General features: G+C 54.7%; 2 non-coding genes across 2 annotated transcripts; both read right to left on the reverse strand.

Annotated features, from left to right (window-relative positions):
* Positions 1–806: 806 nt before the first annotated feature.
* Positions 807–879, reverse strand: TRNAK-CUU. The gene has a single exon. It is a non-coding gene; the product is annotated as a tRNA-Lys (tRNA).
* Positions 880–3603: 2724 nt separating this feature from the next.
* TRNAS-UGA lies at positions 3604–3685 on the reverse strand. The gene has a single exon. It is a non-coding gene; the product is annotated as a tRNA-Ser (tRNA).
* Between the last annotated feature and the right edge of the window lie 2692 nt (positions 3686–6377).

Raw genomic sequence — 6377 nt, forward strand, 5'->3', positions numbered from 1 at the left:
CTTCTGAGGAAGGAGGAGGTGGGGAAAGCCTCTCCAGGCTTCTAAGTTAGACCCTGTATTTTTGCATCCTGGTAATACAGAGATAGTGTACTTTTTTTTCTCTCTTTAATAAAATCTTTTCTTTTAGAACCTGAGTGATTTCTTCCCTTGTTTGGATTTTCAGGGGAAGGGGAGGGGGAAAAGTGAATCTCTCTTTGTTTTGATTCAAGGAGTATGAATCCAGGTATCTCTCCCAAGGACAAGGGGAGGGGGAAGAAGGTGGGGGGAATGAATTATTTCCCTTTGTGTTAAGATCCAAGGAAGTTGGGATCTGTGTTCCCCAGGGAAAGTTTTGGGGGAACAGGGAGTGTGTCAGACACTTAAAACTTGACTGGTGGCAGCGAGAACCAGATCTAAACTAGGATTTTAGTTTAGAGGAGTCCATGCAGGTCCCCATCTTGTGAACGCTAAAGTTCAAAGTGGGGAAAAAACCTATGACATGTGTGTAAACCAGGGAAGTTCCCCACAGTAGCCGGACCTGAACCCCCTGTACACTTGTGCTCTGTTCTCATTGCTTCTCTGTCTCTCTTCCCCTCATCTCTGCTGCTCCCCCTCTGGGCTTTCTCAGCACCTGGCCCCACAGCACTTCCTGCCAGCCAGAGACTGCGTGTTCTAGGCCTGCTCCTGTGGATGTGGCCTCTCTCCTGATTCCTGAGGAAAGGAACCTTCCCAGGAAATGGCCACAGCTTCTGGGAATCCGCATGTGGCTGGTGGAGAGCACCAGGAATCATTTGGCTCCTGGCACACAAGGCAACTTAAAAGCTGAGCACCCAGACAGGGGCTTGAACCCTGGACCCTCAGATTAAGAGCCTGATGCTCTACCAACTGAGCTACGTGGGCTTGTTGAGGCCAGCTTCACCGTTCACCACAAGAGTGAGTAGGCCGGCAAACAAGAGGCAAAAAATGTCCCTGGAACCCCTCCTCTTTTTCTGCACAGCCACTGCCTGTCAGCAGGATTCCTCCTCCTCCTCCCTCCTGTGCCTCAGTGCGACTAAATCTCCACACCTAGACAGCCGGTCCGTCCGCTGCACCCCAATCCCCCATGCCTGAGCCTCCCTGCCAAAGCCCTGCACCTGGCCCCATAGAGTTAAGTCTCACGTGTCGCTGGGAACTCGACTTCTTGTGCCCAGAGATTCTCAGCCCCCCTCAGCAGATGACCTAAGAACAATGTCGGCCTTTTCCAAAGAAGGGCTTGGAGGGGCTTTTCTCATGTGGCCTAATGGATAAGGCATCTGAGTGTGGATCAGAAGATTGAGGGTTTAAATCCCTTGGTAGTTGTGTTTCTGCAGTTTTACTGTTGTGCTGAACGTCCTGCTCCTTGCAGGGCTGGAACCTCTTCTTGGCGGCTCAGGCCAATGCTCTGGCTTCAGCTAGAGCCCCGGGAAGGAGTTGGGGGGTGGGCGTCACAAAGGCTGGGGCATGAGCCCCAGGTGCTTCCAGTCTCGCCTTTGCCCTTCCTGACTTGCCAAAGAAAATGGGCGGCTGACTGGGCTAGCGTGTGCGCCTGTCCCTGTGCTGGAGGGTACTTGCTACACAGCGTCTTTGGAGCCTGGGTGTTTCTCTGCTTCTCACCAGCTGGGGAAAAGCCTCTTGGGGTAAAATCTCCTGCCCCACTGCAAAAGTGAGCACCTTGAGTGGGACCAGTCAGAGGCCCCACCATGGGGGCTGGCCCTGCTTTCCTACCATCTTGTGATGTTGGCCACAGAACATCAGCAGCCGCCCCGCATGCTGGTGACCTTCAGTGGGTGTTTGGCATGGCAGGGGGCAGCCTGGCTGGGTGTTTTTGTGCCTGTCTGAAGGCCACACATAGGCATGGTCCTGTCCTCCTCTAGCCCTGACCTCAGTTGCTCTGTGGCTTTTAAGCCTTCCCTTGGAGCTGTCAGCACCAGCTGCCTCTGCTCTAGGTGCCCAGAGGAGGAGAGGTGTTGCTGGGTCACTTTTACAGATGCCCCTTCCCTGGTACTGCCCTTGCTCAGCTGCACAGAGGAGCTTCCATCCCCAATCCCTGCCTGTCACTGCCCAGCAGCCCTCTGGCACCATTCCTGAGGCACAAAAACACCCAGCCAGGCTGCTCCATTCCTGAGGGCTGCCCTGCCTTACTCTTTCCCTGACATATTTGGAAAGACAGCTCCCCACTCTCCTTCTTAAAGGTCAGGTGGGCCAACTAGGGGCAGAAGCCCATTCTATGTTTTCCTACTGCAGAGCCCAAGCTCAGGGACTCACCTTGGGTGCAGGCAGTGCTGTGCTCCCAGAAAACAAGCCACCCCTGCACAAAGAGGGATGAAAGGACCCACCAAAGCCTGGGATTGAACCAAGGACCTTTGATCTTCAGTCTAACACTCGCCCAGCTGAGCTACTTTGGCACCTGCATTGAAGTATTTTGGCCTCTTGCTTCTCTGTCTGGGATGTTCTTGTCAGCAGTTGCACAGAAAAAGGACAGGAAAACGAACGGCTGCTCCACACCCCCACCGGAGGAACCCGGCGCCCTTAGCTGTGGGGAGTAAGAAGTGGCTGTTGGCTGACAGGGCCTGTCCCCGAGGAGCTGGAACAGCAGCTGCCGCCTCCCCCTCGGCTCCAGGCTATGGGAAATGCTCATTGCCTGGCTGCATGGGCGGCTGCTGCTCCGTGCTCTGGAGAGCGTCTGTATTGCTCTGTCAACCCCCCGTCTTCACTGAGCCAGTCTGGTAAGGTCCCAAGTGCCCCCTCCGGCCTGGCAGCTGAGAGTCTGTGCAGACATCAGCCCCCTGCCAGCCCCACAGGCAGCAGCAGCGCCAGCCCCCCAGCACCACAGGGGCACTCAATGCACTTCCTGTGGGGAAATGGCTCCTTGGCGTCCAGCTGCTAGAGTGAGAGCCAGGAGAGAGCAGTGTCTGGCTCACCGTGGGGGAGAGAAGAGACCTGGTGAGTGCGGATCTCCCTCAGCCTCCCCCGCAAGGCTGGTCAGTTTTATTGTCACTGTGAGAGTCGGTGCTTCCCTTCAGGGCCGGCCCTAGAGGGGTGTGGTGCCCGGGAAAAATCCCCCCTTTCCTCCTCCACCCCTTCCCCCAAGCCCCCACCCCTGTCCCATTCCTCTCCCTCCCCCACCTCTTTCCGTCTCTGCTCCTCCCCCTCCCTGCCCAGCACCTCCTGCACCCCACTGAACAGCTGATCACTGGCAGGTGGGAGGTGCTGAAGGGGAAGAGGAGGAGCTTGTCGGCAAGGCCTGTAGTGTGAGTGGGGGGGGGGGGAGCTGGCTGCCAGTGGGCGCTGAGCACCTATTTTTTCCTCTGTTGGTTCTGCAGCCCCGTAGCTCCCATGGAGTCGCTGACTTGGCTCCTTTCGCACTCTAGAGAGAGGAGCAGAACCAGGGCTATGGCTGATCTATGGGGCACCAGGTGAGTGGCAGAGGCTTCAGGTGCTGAGAGTTTGCCTGACCCCTCAGGGACACAGTGTGAGGGGGTGTCCCAGGGATCTCTAGGAAAGGAGCAGAACAGGATTTACTTGGGGTGGGGAGAGAACTGAGAGTGTTTCAGGGGGTTGTACAGAGGTATTGCCCGGGTGAGGGACTGGCTAAAACACAGGCCTTGCTGTGAGCAGGATTTGAACCTGCGCAGGGGAACCCTATTGGATTTCAACTCCAACGCCTTAACCACTCGGCCATCACAGCTGTGAGCACAAAAATGCCCCAATGCCAGAGAAACTGGTAAAGAATCCCAATGCCCAGGCGTGAAGTCATCTGAACTACAGAATTCCCACCGCAAACCTGGCTCCCAAAGCACAGGGGGGATTGGGGGTTTGTTCTCTTTGCTTAGCCATGTGCAGTCACACAGAGAGCGCGTTTAACAGTCTCCCCTCCCACAGAGCGGGAATGAGAAATAATTCTCAGCTTGAAGCTTGATGTAATGAGGCTGTCTGGACCACAGGGCCAGGGACTTATCTTTGCTAGAGAAACCAGTGACACACAGAACTACACTAAGGAAAATGTTTCCTGGAGTCAGTAACTGGATTAGCAGCAGTATCGTGCAGAGAAATGTCTCACAAGAGGAGTCAGCGCATTGGTAGTTCAGTTGCAGAAGTCACAGCTACAGCGGGGGAGGTCTAGCTTTGGTTTCTGGCCAACAGAGGGATGAATTTTATTATCTCCAAATTTCAGTAGAAAAATTCAGACCCAAACTGGGTGTGGTGGGGGTTTCTCTGATTTGGTTTGTTTGTCTCATTTGAAATGTCCTTGATCATTTTTCTGGAAAAATTATTTGGACAAGGCCAAGGAAGAGTTAGAACAATTACAAATCTCCATGGGAGTGAGGGGGTCTCTCAGTGCCGGGGGAGGGGTGGAGATTTTCATGGAGGGGAGTTGAGGAGATAAATGAGAGGCTTTTGCTCCAGCAGAGGGAGCGGCTTGGCAGGTTCATTTTTACCAAGTGAACCCCCCCCCCCCACACACACACACGTTGCTCCCCTGCTGCTGCTGCTCCCAGCTCAAACCCCACTGTCACCCCCAGCATGTGACCTACAGCTTCCTGCTGACAAAGCCCTTATCTATCAGAGACAAAATCCCCTCGTCTGCCCCTTCTCCCAGCTGAGCCCTCCCCCCACAGAGCCCAGGACAACCCCGACCTAGCCATGCTGGGGGGTCAGGCTTAATCTTCAAGGCCGAGCGCAAAACCTTCAGCCGGGCACGTTTCGCTCCCTTCCCACCTCGGCTCAAGCGGCAAGGGAGAAACGGAGGAGACACGCCGGCTGGAAGACGCCTCCCTCCCACGTCTCTATAGCCTGCTGTGACGTTATTAATATGAACTGGGACTGTAGAGATCATTGTTGCCACCAGTGTTATATATGTGCAGCAAATACTGTGCAAAGGTTGGCGTGTGAGGTGTCTAGGACAAGGTTATGATTTGCTGGTGATAATGACGCTGGCTGTACGTGTGCACCATTTTTGTATTTGAAGTTATGAATATGGGCTATGTACTCATATCTCAAATGTATTTGATTCCAAGTAGCCTCAGTGTCATCAACCCCCAACTCCTTCAGGAGTCCATAGCAAAGAGACCCCCCCACCACTGTCCTGGACTCCCTGGGAGGTGCCTCCCACCCCCCAACCCAATGGAGCACCAAGGATTAAAGTGGCAGCATCTAGTGTCAGTGGGGTTCAGTGGCTCAGGCCAGACTCCTGAGCTGAGGACCCGCCCCCATAGCACTGCTCAAGGGCCTGGGCCCGGGGTGCTCACAGCCCCCTCCTCACCCCTCCCTGAGCCCAGCCTGTCTCCTCACCTGAGTCTCCTCCCTGTCAATAACCCCCTGCTCAGCCAATCAGGGTAGAGAATGAGGACGGGAGGCTGAGGGTTCTCACCAGGGAGCCCAAAGGATGGCCCAGGTCACTGGTGGGGATCACTGCCCGAGCACTATTTCAGCCCCACATTTTTGGGTGGACCTCCCACAGTGGGGGCTGCAGAGCACTTCCCTGCAACACACACACACACCCCGCTCTTGATGTTGGGAGGGAAACAGGTGAAAGGACAAAAGAAGCAAGAGACGAGAAAGGAGGAAAGGATGGTGGAAAAGGTGAAACACAAAGGACAAACCCTAATGTCTCCAGTAATTCTAGGGGACAAAATCCCAGGTGCGGAATAAAATTCTGTCTCCTTAAGCTAGTGTTTTCCATGCTTAGACTTTGTCACCAGATGGATCAGACTGAACAGGTTTCAAACCTTGAGGAGGCTCTTACCTTCTAAACAGGGACGGCTGGTCTCTAGTAAAATCAGGAAAAGGGAAGGAGAAAACTCAAAAGAGGTTCCTCCTGGCACTCATATATGTGAACCCGAATACTCCCTCAGTCCTCAAAGAGAGACCTGGAGAAGGAGACTTGCTGAAGCAAAGCCACAGGGGTCTCTGAGGTTTCCCTGGCCCCTCGCCCCTGTCCTGCCTGGCTGATGTCAGCATCTCTCTGTGAGGTCACCACCTCCCCACCACCTTTGACCAATAGTCTGAGGTCCTGCAAAAGGCCTTTGTGATGTCACTGCCACACCCCTCCCTTGCTGTGCTAATATCCTGCCCCTGGCCAGGCACTTTGGGGGTTTGAGCTACTCCCTGTGGATCACCCCACTCAAGGAGCGTTCGTTCTAGGCAGCAAGCCGGCTAGACAGGAAAACATCAGACGCTGCTCCCAATGCTGCACTCAGTTTTTCAGAAATTAGTTGACTTTATGGCCAGAAAAGACCATTAGAGCATCTAATCTGAACCCCTGCATATCACAGGCCTCCTGTATGACACTATAGCGGGTGAGGAAGGGGGGGTTGGAGGATGTGAGCGGGTGGGCAGTGGCGGGGGGACAGGTGAGCCGGCGGCGGGGTAAAGGGCCT

Source organism: Mauremys reevesii, linkage group 12, assembly GCF_016161935.1.
Source record: "Mauremys reevesii isolate NIE-2019 linkage group 12, ASM1616193v1, whole genome shotgun sequence".
NCBI classification, from domain to species: domain Eukaryota; kingdom Metazoa; phylum Chordata; order Testudines; family Geoemydidae; genus Mauremys; species Mauremys reevesii.